Source organism: Gymnodraco acuticeps, unplaced genomic scaffold (genome assembly GCF_902827175.1).
Source record: "Gymnodraco acuticeps unplaced genomic scaffold, fGymAcu1.1, whole genome shotgun sequence".
Lineage (NCBI taxonomy): Eukaryota > Metazoa > Chordata > Actinopteri > Perciformes > Bathydraconidae > Gymnodraco > Gymnodraco acuticeps.
The window spans coordinates 33381-52845 of NW_022991970.1; the positions used below are offsets into that span (position 1 = coordinate 33381).

Genomic DNA, 19465 nt, shown 5'->3' on the forward strand with positions numbered 1-19465 from the left:
CTGCTGTGGCGATACCAGTGACGTGCGGTGAGGTTCATGGCTGGTGAGGCACTGACTCTTTCAGGGTCAGATTTACAAATATTATATTCAGACCTTAATCGAAATATTCTGTTATTTTCAAAAGCTTTTTTGGTCTGATGTTTCGATTCATTTTAAACAGACCGTTCAACAAAAGGATACCCAAAATCTAAATATTGGATTGTTCTTTCTTAGTAAGAACCAATTTTCATTACCAATGTGGTCTTACCTTGACTTGAAGATGAAGTCCATGCTATCCTTCTGGACAACAATCTCTATTACTTTTTTGTAAAAGTCCTCCTTATCTTCCTCTAGTTTCAAAAGTCTAGTTTGTTGTTCGCGTCTATACTGTCTCTGCGTAGAATAACAGTAGCAACAAGAACCATGTGGGCTCACGTGCGCCCCCTTCAGTGCGGCAGAGGTTATGGCTGCCTCCCCTGGTGCTTTTTTCATTGCCGTTGTACGGCGAGCCTAAATATCATATATACGTGAAATAAGTTATTTAGAGACTATGGATGGCGAGGATAAATGTAATAAAGGGATCTACAAACATTACATTGGTGACATACAGTGAGATGGTAACAGGCATGCGCTTAGGGCCCGCTTTCCAGCCAGTTTCTGTGAGGTGACGCATTTTGAGGTGAGGCAGAGCTCATCTGTGCCTCACCTCACCCCACAGTAACTGGCTTGAGCGCGCTCACAAAATAAGTGCCCACGCTAAATTAGTGCCCGCGCTCCAGCAAGTTACTGTGGGCTTACGTGAGGCAGAGCTCGTCCCTGCCTCACTCCTCATCGCTCCCATGTAGTTGTAGCGGAGCTCGGCAAATTTGCTGATTTTGACTATAAAAAGCGATTGGAATCATACAGAAATCACATTTACAACACAGATCAGTGGAGACATTTTATTATTATTTAGTTTTTCTTTAGTTGTTTTTCCGTTACATTGTAGTATGGCCAGTCTATGAGTATGACAGGTGAGGCTCTGCCTCCCCTGCCACCCCTGACTGCACGTCGCTGGGCGATACCATCCCTCCAGCGCTACCAGAGGACGGTGGGCAGCATCTATGGATACTTCTCCAACAGCAGCTCTCGGCAAGCACGGCTTAAAGAAATGCATGTCATCCTGGACACTGATGACATTCAGCCTGCTGTAACCTCAACGATCAATGCGCTGGAAGCCATGCAGATTGGAGATGAAGGCGGCCTAAAATTCCAAGAATTCTTGGCCAACATTGCGGAAAAAAACGGCGAGATGTATTTTAAGGGAGAAAAGATAAAGGCCACCAGGGCGATGCGGCAGGCCATGGATGGTGTAAGGCAGCGCTTCCTCAACACCCTCATCCAGAATATTGAAGATCGTTTCCCCGACATCGGCCTCTTTTCGCATATTTGACCCATGGTGTCTGCCACGGGACAACACTGAACGTGCGCGATTTGGACGCGATGAGCTGCAGACCATCCTGGATCACTTGTGCCCAGCGGGACGGGAACCTATCGTTGACACGGACACCTGCAGCGCAGAGTGGTCACCTTTTAAGGAGCTGGTCCATGCAAACTACAGCAAAAATTCCTTCCAGGAGTTGGTGAAGATCATGGCTACACAACATGCTGGCTTCCTACCTGAAACCACAAAGCTCCTGGCTGCAATCTCGGTCATTCCAATGAGCACGGTGCGGTGCGGACGTGGATTCAGCATTCAAAATCGCATAAAGACCAAGGGCAGGGCAAGAATAACAGCAGAAAATCTCGACTGAATCTGCATTGAAGGACCACCCATTGAACAGTTTGACTTCTACAGAGCCCTGGAAAAGTTTAGAGTGGAAAAACACTGCCGCATTTTCCAAGGACCATGCAAGGAGCGGTGTCCCTGCAGGCAGCGGTGATTTTATACAGGTACATTATGTATCATGTAACAAACGTTACGTTACTATTGTCTATTGTGTGTGTAAAGAGACAGTATATAAAAGTAACGGTGCAATTCAAAATTGTGTGTGTGTGAATATATACGTAAAGCGAAAGTATTTATAAAGCAATAGTATATCTCTTCTCCATGTAAGGTCATTACCATAACAAAAGCTTTTCATTACCGACGTGCTCTGTTCATTACCATAACACTTCCTTAATAAGTTAATATTTTGATAGGAATATGGAAAACCTTCAAATTTTCATTTTGTACAGGAAATGTTTGGTATGTCTGTTCATATTTTAAAATTGTCTTTTTTCAATCAATTGTACAATTTACACCACAGTAAAAGTCAATGTGTGGAACATAAAATTGTGTTACGGTAATGAAGTTAATAACTAAAATTATTATATTATTATATATTTACCTGAATCATTACACTATGTGACTACTTGTGACTATTGACAGCAGCATACGTTAAAAAATAAAATGCCAAACATTTACTCAAATATTTAGTTATCATCAATTGAAAATGTGTTACGGTAATGAATTTATTTGGTCAATGACTCGTTAAAACTCTCTAAAAATGTGTTTTAAAACATATACAGAACTTTTCTTTTACTAGGGCTAGTTCATTTAGAACCTGGTTGATACTAATGAGAAAAATTATTTTCAAAATCTGCATCGAACTGTTTTGGCTCATGTTACACCAAGTTCGTGAGAAGTGTCCTGTTCGGGGTTCCCAACAAAACCCCGGACAGGCTCCAGTATGTCCAAAACTGTGCTGCTAGGGTACTCACACACACAAAGCCGTGGCAGCACATCACTCCCACCCTCATCCACCTACACTGGTTGCCGGTCAAGTCCCGCATATCCTACAAAGTCCTCCTCCTTACCTACAAGTCCCTCCATGCCCTTGCCCCCCAGTACCTATCGGACATCCTTCACCCACATGCCCCACCCCGGAACCTGCGGTCTTCAGACTCTGGCCTGCTTACCACCCCCCGCACCAAACTGCGAACCTTCGGGGACAGAGCCTTCAGTGTGGCAGCCCCCACCCTCTGGAACGCTCTCCCTGCGGAGATTCGCAACATCCCCACACTCGACGCCTTCAAAAGGGCCCTCAAGTCCCATCTGTTTGCCAAGGCTTTTGGCCCCTAATCGATCTGTTGTTTTGTCTGTCTGACTTTTGTTTTGTTATGTTTGTTTTTGCCCTATTACTTGTAAAGTGGCCTTGGGTCCCTTGAAAGGCGCTATATAAATCCAAACTATTATTATTATTAAAAGGTTGCTTTTTCTTTGCACAGCATGAAAGAAAGGCGAAATGAATGGGCTGTGATTTTAGTTTTTGTAAGCAGACGTAGGGCTGGGCGATAAATCGATTTTATCGATTAAATCGAGTGTGTAGTTCACGTCGACTTGTTTAAATGAAAATCGGTTTTCTCTTCAACATCCACCAACGCTTTCCTCTGGGCTCCCGTAGTTCGGAATGGGCTGAGCCCTCCCCCCGCACAGTGCGCGCATTTACCAAATAGAGTGATACACAAACAACATGACAACGAGCAGGGAAGAACTTGTTCCAAAGAAAGGCACGGTGTCATCTGTTATTTAATAATAATAATAATAATTCCTTACATTTATTATAGCGCTTTATCAATGACTCAAAGCGCTTTGGAAATTTGGAATTGGTTTGCCTTCGCGTTCGCGAGGTCAGATTTAGACCAGACAACAAAGTATGTTTGAAGTCTGTTGCTAGCAAAGGCAGCAGTACGACAAATTTACTGTAGCACCTCAAACAAAAGCATCCTGCTGAATGGGAGAAATGTTGCGCGCAGCGGAATGAAAAAGACCGCGGCACTACAAGCACCTCACGCACAGCCGCCAAAATACAGTCTACCGTAACACAGACATTTTCAAACTGCATCCCATATGACAAGAATTCGGCCCGCTGGAAAGCCATTACAGATGTGGTCGGTATGTATATAGCAAAGGATATGGTGCCAATATATACGGTGGAAAAGCCGGGGTTTATTAACATGATTAACGTTTTAGACCCCAGGTATGTGTTACCAAGCCGAAAGTTCTTCTCCGAAGTTGCCTTGCCTCAGCTATATAATAACACAAGACAACGGGTCGCAAAGGAGTTGGAAGACGTGTCCTTTTATTCTGCCACCACAGATTTATGGTCGAGTTGGACGATGCAGCCGTATATGAGTCTTACTGTGCACTTTATTAACAACGACTGGACTCTGCGGAGCGTCTGCCTCCAAACGGCATACTTTCCAGAGGACCACACAGGTGAAATTATAGCCATGGGGCTAAAAGATGCCCTAAACTCATGGAACCTTGCCGAAGACCGACTCATTTGCATGACTACTGACAGCGGCAGCAACATGATTAAAGCTCTGAAGGACAATGCGTGGCCCAACCTCCAGTGCTTTGGACACAGATTGCACAATGTTATCGGTAAGTAAGTCTAATGGCTATGCATCAAGTTGTGGAAATTGCGTGAAGAATGAGGCAAAACTATTTCTCACGTTGACCAAGTGCGTGAGTCGTTTATTTCTGTGAATGACATGAAAGACATACCGCTCGTCTTAAAGGGGCCGTGGTCACTTAACAGCTAAACGTACAACATCACGACTGTGCATGTAAAACATGAAACACAACACACTGAAAGATGATGGTGAATTATGAATCTCATTCACTACAAAGTGACATTTTTCCCATTCGCAAGACAGTCTAATTAATGCATCATGTAATTAATGCATTATATCAAGCCAATATTTTGACAAAATGTGTATGAATAAATAAATAAATATCTAATCATAATGGTATATGTGTGTGTGGTATATGTGTGTGTGTCCTTTGTGCATTAATATTTTGCAGAAATTGAAGCAAGACAAGTTTGTGAATGTAGTGGTATGTTCCACTAAAATGTGTTTTGATTATGTATTCTTCATTTACTACAGAGAATGGTGTGAAGGACCCACGGATCGATCGTGCTATTGGGGTATGTAAAAAGGCTGTGTCTGCCTTTTCTTACAGCTGGAAAAAAAGAAGAGACATGAGTGAAGTACAGGCAGAGCTTGGTCTACCCACTCATCAGCTGATAACAGAGTCCCCGACCAGATGGGGTTCACGCCAAAGAATGATTGAGAGATTTCTGGAACAGGAGAAGGCTGTAGTCCGTGTCCTGGGTTCGGACAAGAAAAGTCGCCATCTTGTGCCCACTTGGCAAGATCTGGATGTGTTGGAGTCGATAAATAAAGCTGTAAAACCACTCCAAGAATTCACTGATGCACTCTCCAGGGAGTCTTATGTTAGTTTTTCATACATCAAACCAGTGCTCCATCTGTTCAAAACCAGTCTCCTACAGCCAGAGGAGGAAGACGCAGAGCTCACGAAAACAATAAAAGGAAAAATAATGCGGTACCTTGACGACAAATACAGCGACCCTGTAAAAGATGAACTCTTGGACATGTCCTCACTGGTTGACCCAAGGTTCCGCACAACCTACATTGACCCAGACAAGGTGGAACCAGTCAAAAAAAGAGCTGTTGCTGAGATGATGTCTCTACCTGCTCCTGCCAACAACAGTACACCACAGCAGCCTGGCACGGCTGTGCAGGTGCGCCAAGAAGATGCACAGCCTCCACCCAAGAAAAAGATGACTTTAGCGGCCTTCTTCAAAAAGAATCCAATGTCATCTCCCAACCAGTCAGAGGCAGAAAAGATAGAGACTGAGCTGAAATCTTTCTTATTGACCCCTGAGGTAGACCCAGACACCAATCCTCTTGAGTGGTGGAAGCGCCACCAACCGAATTTTCCTAGGCTAAGTGTCCTGGCAAAAAAATACCTCTCAATCCCAGCAACAAGTGCACCCTCAGAGAGGGTTTTCAGTGTGGGGGGGGGGCATTGTTACATGCCACCGGGCATGTCTAAAGCCAGAGGTGGTAGACAGGCTTGTCTTCCTGGCTAAGAATGTTTAGAAAAGAGGATATTCAAACTAAAACAGCACAACAACAAAAACACCTGCTCTCATGCACTGATAATTAATGCTGTTGAATGTTTTGTTGGCACTTTATCAGAACTACTTCCAATCTACTAATAGCAAGATGTTCAACTTGTGTTTAAAGAAATATTGTATGTTACATTTTATGTTATGTTACATTTTCACTGTTTACAATGGCCGGGCCTGCCATATTGTCTTTTTGGCTAGTTGTTCTTGATTGCACTTTAACCCCAAGGGGGAAAATCAAAATCAAAAATGTTTTTGGAACAATTACTTTGTCATCTGCATATGAATTGGGGGGGGGGGGGGGGGGGGGGGGGGGGAATCGATTTAAATCGTAAATCGGATTTTTTGTGAAAAAATCGGGGATTTCTTTTTTTGGCCATATCGCTCAGCCCTAAGCAGACGTTGAATTCAATTATTTGTACGGCCCTCGGAGGATGTTGTAAAAATTGAAATGGCCCTTGAGAGGAAAGAGGTTCCCCACCCCTGCTCTATATTATTACCTAAAGGCTAAGGTAAGACTGTGTAGCAGGGAATGTTTCCTTCAGGGTCAGTATTTACTTAAAGTCTAAAGGTTACATTTATGTGATGTCTTTTTTCTGCAAAAGAAGTGCATTTTATGTGTGTGAACCATGGTGTGAACATCTCCAGTAGCAATTGCCATGTTAAATGAATAATAATCTGAAAGATTTATGATGCATAAATATTAGGGCTGTCAAGTTAACGCGTTAAAAAAAATTAACGCCACTAATTATTTTAACGCGATTAACGCATGTGTATTTTTTTTCCTCGGCCGCCCCGTATAGTTTCAGAGCGCATCGAGTTTAAAATACCATCTACAAGCTGATGCTGACAGCCCCGCTCCTGCCGCCCGCTTGTGGCAGACCACACTTCCACGCTCACCGGCAGGCACCGACTGGCTATTGGGAGGACCGGGAGGGTGTGTGTATGTGTGGCCCGAGCGAGCGAGAGAGGGTGTCCTTATGTGCATTGTTGTTGTTAGCATCTGGTGCTAGCTAGCTGCGCTAACGGATATGGAGCTGTTGATTACAGCGTCCAGTCAGCTCCCGTTCGAGCATATGCCTTGAGTTGCACATAGCTCCAACGATCCATCACACACACACACACACACACACACACACACACACACACACACACACACACACACACACACACACACACACACACACCAGTTGTATTGTATTATTGAATGAGAGAGGTTCCAGGTTGAATTGAGGCGAATATTTTTAATGTTCAGAGGTTGTTGTGTTTAATATTCATGAGAATATTTGTCATTGTTCAAATGATAATAAACATTAGCATAAAGCATATTTGTCCACTCACATGTTGATAAGAGTATTAAAAACTTGAAAAATATTCCTCTAAGGTACATTTAGAACAGATCAAAAATGTGCGATTAATCGCGATTAACTATTTTAATCGACTGACAGCCCTAATAAATATACAAATAGTGATGAATGAATAGGACATTAGTTGACATTGAACCAAAAACAAACCGGATCAGGAAAGAAACACAGAAATAATTTAGTACCAAGACCATACGTGATAAATAGCTGTTCTTGTTAAATGTTCAAGTAAGAAGGAAGGATTAGAACTTTTAATCTTTCACATCCAAAAGTTCCCGTTTAGCAGTTTAACGGCCCGTCCACACGGCAGCGTTGCGTGCTTCAACGGAGACGCTTCCCATTCACTTTGAATGGAGTGACGTCACGCTTTGCCGAACTGCATTGTGGTTCCGTTGCGTCGCTTTGCCTCCGTTGCTCGCTTCGAAAGTTGACAAAAGTTCAACTTTTCAAGCGTCGACGGCAGCGCCAGCCAATCAAATCATATGCCAGTACAAGCTCTATTCAATCAAACCGCGTGCTTGTGTGTCCGGGGCGGGAGATTAATGTGATTGGTTGTTGGTCGCGCACCAGACACGCCCACCGGCAAGCTTCAACGCACCCTGCCATGTGGACGTACCGCAGTATGCATTTTTAAGGTCACTCCCAGTGCAGTGTCTAACTACTTCATGATGTATTTGGGCTAACTTGATCTTATTCAGCACTGTAATGTAAAACTTATTATGCAATGCTGCCGTTTGGTTTTGCCGTTCTGATTTAGTAGCAACGCATTAGAAGTTATTTCAACAGGACTTATGTAGACATTTCAAAAGGAATTTAAAAAACAAAGATTGTAATAATTACGATTTCTTTCACAAAAAACACTTATCCGGAAAAGCTTGCAAATTAGATATTTCAATAAAGTGAGTGGTACAATTACATTTGGGAGAAAATAGGCAGAAGATGTCTAGTCAAGATACAGGTTTTGGCTCTTTGGAGTGACTGTTCTGCATCACTCTGTGTCTCCAGTCCTATCAGCGATAAGACACATAATATGGTTCAGACACTGGAAAGCACAACGCTGATAAGAGGCAGATAGCATCAGCTCCACAGGAAATTAATCCGAGATACAGGCTGGGCAAACAAAATGTGCAAATATGGCCTACACACACATTATGACTCACAACGAAGCACGCACATTGATGTGCACAAACATGCTGCTGAGCAGAAAACTACATCGGATCATGCACATGCAAATACACACTTATCTAATCTTAGCTGCTGCCTACAGAGCAAATATGGAAAATGTACCGTTGAGACTCGGCAATTAACACAAAGGCAGGGAAGCAGAAAACGAATTCAGGAGTGTGTAGTTTTTAATGGAAGAGAAAGTGGGGATGAAACTCCCTCAGGCTCATCGTGTAAAGAGGAATGTGCTCTTACAGCCAACTTGCCAGGATAAATAAGGATGAAAGTGTTGGGAAGGTGACCCAAAACATCCCCTCAGAAGGTCTATCTATCTATCTATCTATCTATCTAATGTGCTAGACTACCCCCTGGCAAATGGATGAAATTGGTTTGAATAATTACATTTGAAACAAAGCACAGTACAGTAGATCACGGTCTTGTAAAATTCTGGTAATTTAAAAAAGAAATGATTTTGTCAGGTGAGACGAGTGTTTAGCCTGTTAGACAAAGCTGTTCACCTTTGATGTTAAGCCTGGAGACTAAAGGGTCTATCAAAATCGTTCATTCATTAGGTATCAAAAGTTCAGGAAGACATTACTTTGGGTCAGGCCACGCTAAATTTAGAAAAAATGTGTGATACAATTCTAAAACAAAAGAAAACCCCATGATATTAACATTTTCCCAAAGGCTTATGTGAGTGCAGAGGCTGGACATATAAATGTGTGCAGTGTTTACAATGTGAGTGGAAGGAAGCGGGCTCGGTTCCCCGCCTCGGTGTTCCCGGAGGCGGGACACGGAGGAAATCACGCAACATCTTGCAAAAAACAGCGTCTGAGGGCTTCTTAACATTTAATAAACTATGAATGTGTTATATCCACTTAATGGGAAGAAACTCAGCTATCAGACAATATTAACTATTTTTAGCAAAACGATACATAAGGGTAATAACAAAGGCTCTGAATTAGCCCTGAGCGAAGAAATGCTAACACACATAGCACAGAACTCACGTTAAAATACCCTTATTACTTCTCGTATCTGCACAAACAAGATATTGATTAGCAAGCTGAGATTCCACAGATTCTAGACATATATCATCACTGAGCGATCAGAACTTGTGGCGAAATGACAACAAACAACAACAACAAAATTAGCTTTATGGGACCAAATCGGAAAATAAATCTTACCGTTGCAGTTGTTCTGATCAAAAGTTGTGTTCAATGGCATTAAAACAATAAAAACGCTGCTGAAGGTTAATCCATAGGTTAATCCAATGTGTCTGTGTCACTTTGAAATGAGTACTGATAATCCATCATTCCATTTATATGTCAATAACGGAGATTTAATATCAGCTGCTACGATAACTAGAGTGTATGACAGCTTCCGGTTCCGGAGCATTCTGGCTACGCATCACTCATTCACCAATGGGTAATGTTTAGATGGATTTTAGGAACTTCCCCTCGATTATATTGGCTTTAACGGTTACAAAGAGGTGTCAATCATCAAAATTGACTGGCCAGAGATATGGAAAATGCACCCAAATGACCCCAGAAGTGATCAATCTTGATACAGGTTACTCATTATATGTTATAGTCAGGGCTGCACATAACTGGTGCGCAGGTGCGCATGCGCACCTCCGCCAAAAAAAGAGCACCGGGTCATTTGAAACAAAGCGCATTTGCGTTCCAACATTGAGAGAGGGAGAGAGGGGAGAGAGGGAGAGAGAGAAGGGAGAAGAGAAAAGAGAAAAGAGAAAATAGAGGAGAGATGAGAAAGAGAGAGAGAGAGAAAGATATTTGCGAGTTGCATATGAACTCAGGGCCGGCCCGTAGCTCTGGCTAGATGTTCGCCTAGGGCGCCAGATCTGTGGAGGCGCTACACTGGCAGCTCTGGGAGGGAAAAAAACATTTTGACCGTTGGGGCTCATCCTAATTTTCGGCCTTGATGTAACAATATTCATAATTAAGTAAATGTAACACCCTTTTCACCCTGGTTACACAATTAATTTGCCCTGTACGATGGGTGCTGTAAGTGATGAAAATGGGGGATGTTGGCTTATCTGGCGCCCGCAGCTCACAGCCAAAGTGCGAGTGAGCGAGGGAGAAAGGGAGGGTGCACCGGTACCAGCGCTGTTGTTATTAGAATCTGGTGCCGTGCTAGCTGCTCTAACGGATATAAGAAGAAGATGTTTCTACAATAATGTGGAGGGAGAGTCCTCTCCAGTCAGACTGAGAGGCTGATAACTACAGCTCAGTGAGGTAAAGGACTCTTGTCTAAGTTCAAACGGTTTGGTCACAATTTATGTACATATTTCCAAGGCACTCCTTTGTAATTATTGGGATAAACAGGTTTTAAATCATTCCAATGTATATACTATAGGACAGTAACCAAAAATATCCTTTAAAACTGGAGATATAAAAAAAATGCATAAATAAATAAATGTTACGGTAAAATAAGATATGAATGAACAACACAAATAAAATAAGTTACATTAATTTGTTATTGGCTATGGTAGGTTATTGGTTATGTTCACATACTTATTTGATTACATCCACTTGTCTAAGATGACAACAGAGACTTTCGACCCAAACCCAGCTGTTGACTTGTGGATGCAAGCATCTAATCACAGACTCAACCAGAGAGGAAGAAGTAGGCCTACATCATCAGCTACCATGTCTGACAGAGAGGAAGACAGTGAGGAGAACAGTCAGGAGGGTAGTGATGACAGCTTGTAGGATTACTGGTCATGCTAATGTTGTCTTGTGTTCACCTCTGCATGTGTGTTCAGTGCCGTGTGTCTGGCAAATAAAGTCAAGACCCCCTCAAAAGTTACGGTTTATTTCATTTTAAGGATGAGCACCAAGCAACATCTCCAGGTGCTCCTTTGAGAACCAGGGCAAAAAAGTGATGTGCACCCCTGGTTATAGTTTAGATTCCTTAAGCTTTTTGGACGGACACTATAATTTACATTTTTTTACTATGTTCAATCTGAATTTACTTTAAAATAAAAAAAATCTATATTGATTCTGACTTTTCTACATCCAACTCAAAGGTTTATCATTGCTTTGAGAAAAAAGATTATTAATTTACCCCTTTTAGAAGTGAAGATATAGTCAATTGTTCTGGGAATGTCATTTTCGAGCCTGAGGCCTGAAAAACAGGCTCGGAGCTCAACTGGTTTAAACGATCTCAGAACACAGCAACCGGCCTGGAGGATTCAAGCAACACTGTTAGAAATATCGCAACACAACTAAAAGTCCTCATACGAATATTATAGCAAGAGAGTAAACTTAATTTGACTACCACAGGCACACATGGGATATTACTATAAGTAAATGCTGTATAAAGTCACTAAACTGGCACTGTAAAATACTACTATAGGATTATGATGAAAATAATTTAGCACTGAGGTTGACAGCAGCACAGCCGAAACAGATTGATAATCGCATTTAAGTACAGAGACAACACTAGTGTTATTAGCTGGTTATTCCATAGGGAGGCTCCTGTACAGCTACAATTTATTTTAACGAGCAAAACGGCGTTTTTGAATGGTCTCGCTTAGTACACAATGTATCATACTGACTGTGACAAGTGTGGTTGAAACCCTGCTCTTTAATAGAACCAGCCGAGGTTCTCACAGCTGACCTGGAAACTGTGCACCTCGAAGCGGGCATCACGGTTTAATCTACCGCTGTCGTCCCCCTTTACACAGACGTCACTGACACGACGCAAACAAACACAGACGGTGTGCACGTGAGGCTGACACACACACATACACACACACACACACACACACACACACACACACACACACACACACACACACACACACACTTAGGCCTGTGTAATAAGCATGTATACACGCACACAGTCCTCGGACTGCTAGCTAACTTCGCATACTCACTGCGGCTGTGTGTACTGTGCTGCCCGCTGATTGTGAAATAAGCTATGTGTGAAGAAGGCCAGTCACATCTCCTCTCCGGCTATTCTGCCGCTGTCAAGTGGCGGGATTTGTCTACCGTAGCCCAACAAACGGTCAGCTGGGATGAGACGCTCTCTATCGGGGCTTGTCTTCCTGCCTCGTATCTGTCTCGCTGTCTCCTGTCTCGCTGTCTCCTGTCTCTCTCTCCTGTCTCTCTTTCCCTCCTTTCCGTCTATGCCCGCTCCTCCACTGGTGGCTTCCCCACTGCTCGGGCGCTCCCGTGACGTCACGACGGTGGAGTGCGCGCCCCCGAGACGTTTCCCACCCCTCCTTGTCTCTCCAAGAGTACATGGTAAATCCTAATTCTCCAATAAATCGTAATTTAACGAGGAAGGTAACTAACATTTTGGAATATAATTCGTTATATTTATAAAATGTTATCATATATATCACACGTGTCTGAAAAAAAGATGATTATATATTTAAAATATTTGGCATCTCAGTGAGAATTGTGTTTTTTATAATACAAATGTATGACATAATCTATTCTTATAAGTAGCCTATTATATAATTATTCTACCTTGTTGTCTACATTGTTTCCTGTTTATAGTCGCTTATATTTGAGTTTTAAAATATTCCCAAAAAAAACATGATTTCATATTAGATTAATTAATATGTTATCATCTCATGTTGATAGCTAGTTTTAATTGTATATAACTGAAATGCAATAGATAGCATCATTAGTTTAAGATTAAGTATTCAAGGTACTAACTAGACTACATACTAAAAATACTACATTTCAGTAAATACTGCATTGAAAATATTACTAAAGGGAAATTATGAATTATTAACTAAATGTATTTTAAGTACATTGTAAGTACCCCTCTGACTTACTAATTGATATGTAAGCAGCATTTTGATCTAACATAACTAGGATGACAATATGGGTTAATGTGATTAGATCAAAGTGTGCTATAACGGTATGTTCATTATTAATGTATCTATTTTATTTCCTTACTAACTCATCTTTATAATGTGATGCTTGTTAGGGTTTTCTTCTGCACCCCCAAACACACACTCTCTCACACACACACACACACACACACACACACACACACTCACAAACACACACACACTTACAGACACAGTGTCCCAGTTCCCAGGGCGCCAGTCAGACAGCTGAAGTATAAATAGTCTGCTGGCTAAAGTTCCCCTGGAGAGAAACCCTCCAGGAGTGGTGGACCAGCGCTCCCTTCTGAAATGTGTCAGCTAACTGGATCAGTTAAAACTTTTACTGCTCTACTCCATGTATGTCACTATTCAGGGGCAGATCTACGGGGGGGCAAGGGGGGGCAGCTGCCCCCCCCCCACTGTAGAACCTTGTCCCCCCAGCTGCCCCCCTAACTTTTGTTTCCCTAAAACTGTACTAAAACTTACCTACACTATTTCCACAAGCTTCTCAAGCAACAAAACAAGCATTACATTAGTTCAAAGTGAATCATTTTAAATATCATTTTAGGCCCGTTAAAAACGCAGCTACGGCCCTGCATTAAACTGCGGAGCGGCGTTCACACAGACCACAGCTCACACCGCTGCAAAGAGGGAGCGCGAGAGCTGTCCCAGCACCTATGGATCAGCTTCCCCTGGCAGCATTTCCCTTTCCACTAGTTTTGTTTTTACTAAAGACGAGAGCTTGAAACTAAATATTAATAAAACGCTGCCGTTTGAATCGATAGCGTTTAACAGACGGGCGCTGTTTGGGGCGTTACGTTACAAAATACTACGCAGACAGCGTTAGCTGGGAGATCGATCACTTTGCTAAACTACTACTAATTAAATCCACGTAAACTACACATCACAGCAATGAGGCCAGATCAATGAAACCAAGATACATCCTTTACCGTAAAAACTGGATCCAAACACAGCTGCCTGTGTGCGCTTGATCAATACTTTCTGATGTTATATTTATGGTACACTACATATTAGCTAGGCTACATGGCCCTAACGTGTAAAGTTATACAAGCATTTGTACCAGTGCTTTTCACAAGTAGACTCTTGCAGGCCAGAGTAGCTGGAGTGATTCAACAACAACACAAAGACATATGAGAAGTGATCAGGGCGAACAGAAAGAGGAAAAGGAAAAGAGAGTTCACTGAAGAGACCAGGAGGGTCAGAGCAGGAGGAAGCCAGGAGGAGATGAAGAGACCAGGAGGGTCAGAGCAGGAGGAAGAAGAGGAGATGAAGAGACCAGGAGGGTCAGAGCAGGACGAAGAAGAGGAGATGAAGAGACCAGGAGGGTCAGAGTAGGGGAGGAAGAGGAGGAGATGAAGAGACCAGGAGGGTCAGAGCAGGAGGAAGAGGAGGAGAGAGATGAAGACATTAGTGAAGAAGAAGAAATGTATGTGAGGAATAAAGATGAAGTATCAGAAAGAGGGCCAGAGGCAGGGATCAGGAGGCAGAGGAGACTCCAGCTGGACCACATGGTATGTTCTTATTCTCCTCACATATTTCATTACAGCAGCTCAATCTAGCAGCTCTTAGTATTGACAAATATTGATTGAAATGTGTTGCTGCACAGGTCACCTCTGAAGAGATGGGTGATTTATAATTAAGTACTTACAGTATGCATAATTCTGAGTATTCTCTGAATCGGGTGCCTTTTGGGTCTTTATATCTTTGAAAAATGAAACCAAAATGTCTGGTAGTGGACTACTTACATTTTCCCACCTCAGGCACAAAATATAAATAATTACTAGGAATTTCCTTGAAAAAATGTAACAGGGTTGAAGTTTTTGACAAAAAGTAGGCATGAGACCTTGTTTATCTATGGCACCACATGGAAGTCAAGGACATTACAAAATTGTAATATTTTGCAAAACTATTGTTTATTTTGTAATAAACAATTATTTACTATTATTAATTCATACAACAGAGTTGAAATGTTGAGTTTGTCAATCTTAATCTGAAAATACAAAAACTGAAATATAGGTAAGAGAAGAAACTGACACTTTTATGATGTAATTCCCTCAATGCAGATTACACATGGACTGATCAATTATTTTTAATAGGAGGGTAAATGGTATGGCGTGACGGGGTTGAAACAAACTGAGGGACAATATTGCAATTTCATAGATAATTCAAGTATTTTTTCAGAATTTATTTTTGATCAGTTAAAGTTGACAAGCTTATGATTATATTAGCAGCAACATTTTGGGATAATTGGCCATTTTGATTTGTTTAATATTAATTTAATATGTAATAATGCTTAGTGAGGACATAAAAATATGTCTGTCTAATACTAAGACAACCAATTTTTTAAAAACAAAATATATATTTAATTTTACATTGTAATGCAAAACAACCTGTTCCATTAATTCATTGCTTTAAAATACATTTTGTAGTTTCCTTTCATTTAAAATGGTTGAGGTAAGCTTGGGGGACTCAAAGGGCACCCGATTGTTTGTCTGAACACCTTGTTTCTCTTGTGCATTAAGAACACTTGTGTTAGGGCATGAATTAACAATAAATAGGTTATATACAGTATAAAATACCACGTACTGTCCGCCCTCCCATGCCACCCTGGCATGACCTCTTGCCCCCCCCTTTGCCCCCCCATGTCAAATGTTCTAGAACCGCCACTGTCACTATTATAAACAAAGACTCTATATGGCCCCATTTTGTGATCATCAAAAACACACCCCCCAAAAAAGGTCTGGAAGCTAATCTTAATGAAATCCACTTTTATTCAGCAGTATTAAATGCATGGTTCACACATATCAAATTAGTTAAGCTCATCTATCAGATATTTTGCCTGCAGAATTGTCTCAGAAGGTGTGTGTTAGTGTGTACTCTGAACCAGGTTTAGAAACCTAGGAAGCTGTCTTAAATTTTGAATGTAAACTCATTGAAAATCTTATAAAACGGTCCTCTGTAAAGCTCAATTGATAAAGCTCCCCAAGTCCCCAAGTGGAGTACCTGGGTCTGAGTTCGACTCAGGACCATTTTCCACATGTCATGCCCTCTGTCCCCCTGTTTTAACTCTGTCTCTACAATAAATACTGCCCATAGAATAGCTGTTCTTGTTACATTTGCGAGTAAGAGGGAAGGAGTAGAACTTGTCATTTTTCACATCCCAAATGTCATGTTTAGTAGTTTAATATAATATGCATTGTTAAGGTCACTCCGAGTGCAGTGTCTAACCACTTCATGATGTATTTGGGCTGACTTGAACTTATTCAGCACTGCAATGCCTAGCTTATTATACAGTGCTGCCGTTTGGTTTTGAGTTACGTGTCATTAGTGGTTTGGCTTAGTTCCACATGCAGACATAATATTTTGTCTCCATAAAAGGGGCGTGATACTGATATGACAAATGATAATGAAAGTGTTACACTGATTTACACGTATTTAACTGAGTAGCAACCCATTAGAAGTCATTTCAACAAGACGAGCTTTTAGCTTGGAACTGTTTTGACCAAATTTAAATTAAAAACAAAGATATCAAGTACCATAAAATAAGCCTGAGAAAAAAAGCTAATATTAATTTAAACAAAATACTAGAAACCAAAGGATATTTGTTTACATTGTCTTAAATGGTTTTGAGATGAAATAAAGTTTCTATAAGCATTGTCCCCATATTTCCTAACAGTAGACATCTGAGATCTGAGAAACAGATCAGAACACTGGTTAAACAATGGTGTCATCTCCTGGTCATATGGGAGTATTGCAACATGAATGTGAATAAACTCTACCCCTGATCTACTGTACTATCTTCTACCAGTCTCCCTGATTTAAAATGAACCTCATAAGTAATTGTCAGGTCTTAAGAAATCTGCTTTGATCAGTTTCAATCTCAATTTAGCTAAAGAAAGAGCTACGAATAAAAAAATGTATAATTTCTAAATTGACTTCTTCCATAACTGCTGAACTTAGCAGTAACACATTCATTTCCCCAGCTTTTAGGGTTTTATGGTACTTGTAACTACAGGAGTGATAAGAAGCATGGTATCAGAATTCTCTCCATTACTGAAGGCCCCAAAAAAAGGGTAGAGCTTTGGTCTGTTACCAAAGGATATGCCTGCAATATAATAGAAAAAAGACTTGAGTGCTGACGGGGTCTCAATGAAGGCACATCTTGAGTAGGAGTAGATCAGAGTCCTGGTGTCCACGTCGTAGAAGGACACCTCGCCCTTCTCGTAATCGACAAACACTCCAACCTTCTGGGGCCTTTGCCTCAGGGACAGGGGAGAACGGCTACAAGTGCCTGGGAAATATTCATCTTGCGATTGGGATTTTGTATTGTTGAGTTTTAAGAATGTCCAGCCTCCCTGCTCCGGGTTGGGGAAATGTGATACAAACTTGCCGATGGACTTTTTGACCACTCCCAATACCCAACATCCAGTCCCACCGACCTGAACTTCGTAGTAGAACCTGCAAGAGGAGAAGCCCTCAGTCCCAAGGATAAAGGGTTGATACTGAAATCCTTACTGAGGAGAGAAACGATCTGGAGGTGGTAGGCCTTCATCAAACCTTAGTTGTTTCCCATCCTCAGAGACTACAAGTTTGGTGTAGGCTGTGTGGGTGTCCAGAGTCACATCGACTGCATCGTTCTGCTGGATCATCATCAGCTTGTCCTTGGGGGGGTTCCACACCTCTTCATAGAAATCATCTCTCCTTATTTCTTCAGCTGCAGGGCCTTCCCAGTCATTGCTTAAGCGTGCCTCATGACTTATCATCTCCATCTGATGCCTGAGAAGACTTCCCATCTTAGCCACTGCTTCTTTCACCATCCCCACAGAACTCTGCTGACTGAAGTCAGAGAGGTCTATTGGCATGTTGGATTGGACCAGATTTGTGTATATGCAGAGAGGTGAACAGCTCTGCAGGAAGCTGAGGTGGACCTCTGCTTGTAAAAGTTCTTCACACTCAGATCTTCTCCTCCTTAGCTCAGAGACTTTCTGCTCCAGCTCCGTCACCACATCTTCAGCCTCCCTCTGAGCTGCTTTCTGCTTCTTCTGGATCTTCTCCATGAACTCAGCCTGGCTTCTTTGCAGAGCGAGCAACAGGGTATTGAACTCCTGAGCGATGTCTGCTAACTCTTTCTCAGACTTTTTCTTTGTCCGTTCAACCAAATATTTGATTTCCTGAATATTCCTGGATTTGGTGTTTTCAATTATTTTGATCTTTGACGTCACATGGCTCAGCTGGCCTTTCTTGTCTCTGAACGCTTGCTCTAATGGGACGGCCAAATGTGAGGCATGGTTGTCTTTCAAACACATGAAACAAACACACTTCTGGTCTACATCACAGAAGAACTCCAACATCTTGTCGTGCTTCTTACACACCCTGTCCTCCAGGTTGGACACAGGTTCGATCAGCTGATGCTTCTTGAGGGTTTTGACTCTGTGATGAGGCTCCAGGTGAGGCTGGCAGTACGAGGCCAAACACACCATGCACGTCTTCTTGGCCTTGAGCTTCAGATCAACGCAGATGTCACAGGGCACCTCTCCTGGTTTGGCTATGTCCTCATCCCCATTCACCTTCATGTGGTTGAAATGCTTCAAAATGTCTCTGAACTCAGTGTTGACCTGGAGCTGTGGCCGCTTGCGGAACCTCTTCTTACAGAGGGGACACTGTATCAGGGTGCTTGTGTCCCAGTACCCTGTGATGCAGTGCTTGCAGTAGTTGTGTCCACATGGAGTAGAGACAGGCTCAGTGAACCCATCCAGACAGATTGAACACTGGAGCTGCTCTTCACATGGGGAGCTGCTGGCTGAGGCCATGTCTACACGAGAGGAAAGGATTTTATCATTAATATTTTCAATTTCAAACCCAAAAAATTCAAATCAGATAGGTTACTTACATTTCTGGCTAAACATTTCCCTCCCTACTGTAGATCCTTGATTTCTAAATTGTGCTTGTTTTTCTAAATCATTAACACTCACACACTTAAAACTAATAGTATCTAACACAATATGCAGGTCAGAGCCTAAATGCATTGTGTTTTGCAGAGGTCTTGGATTAAATGCTGTTGTATATTCTTGTTTGAATTCAATGTGTAACAGTTTGTCTCCAAC

At 42.0% G+C, this 19465-nt stretch overlaps 1 protein-coding gene and 1 pseudogene across 1 annotated transcript in view; both read right to left on the bottom strand.

Annotated features, from left to right (window-relative positions):
- Window positions 1-12656, bottom strand: part of LOC117536113 (ELKS/Rab6-interacting/CAST family member 1-like) — a gene marked incomplete at its 3' end in the record, with an annotated part of 32542 nt that extends 19886 nt beyond the window's left edge. The window contains exon 1 of the mRNA XM_034200845.1: window positions 12372-12656. The remainder of the gene's footprint in view (window positions 1-12371) is intronic.
- A 4691-nt stretch (window positions 12657-17347) lies between these two features.
- Window positions 17348-19171, bottom strand: LOC117536122 (annotated as a pseudogene).
- Between the last annotated feature and the right edge of the window lie 294 nt (window positions 19172-19465).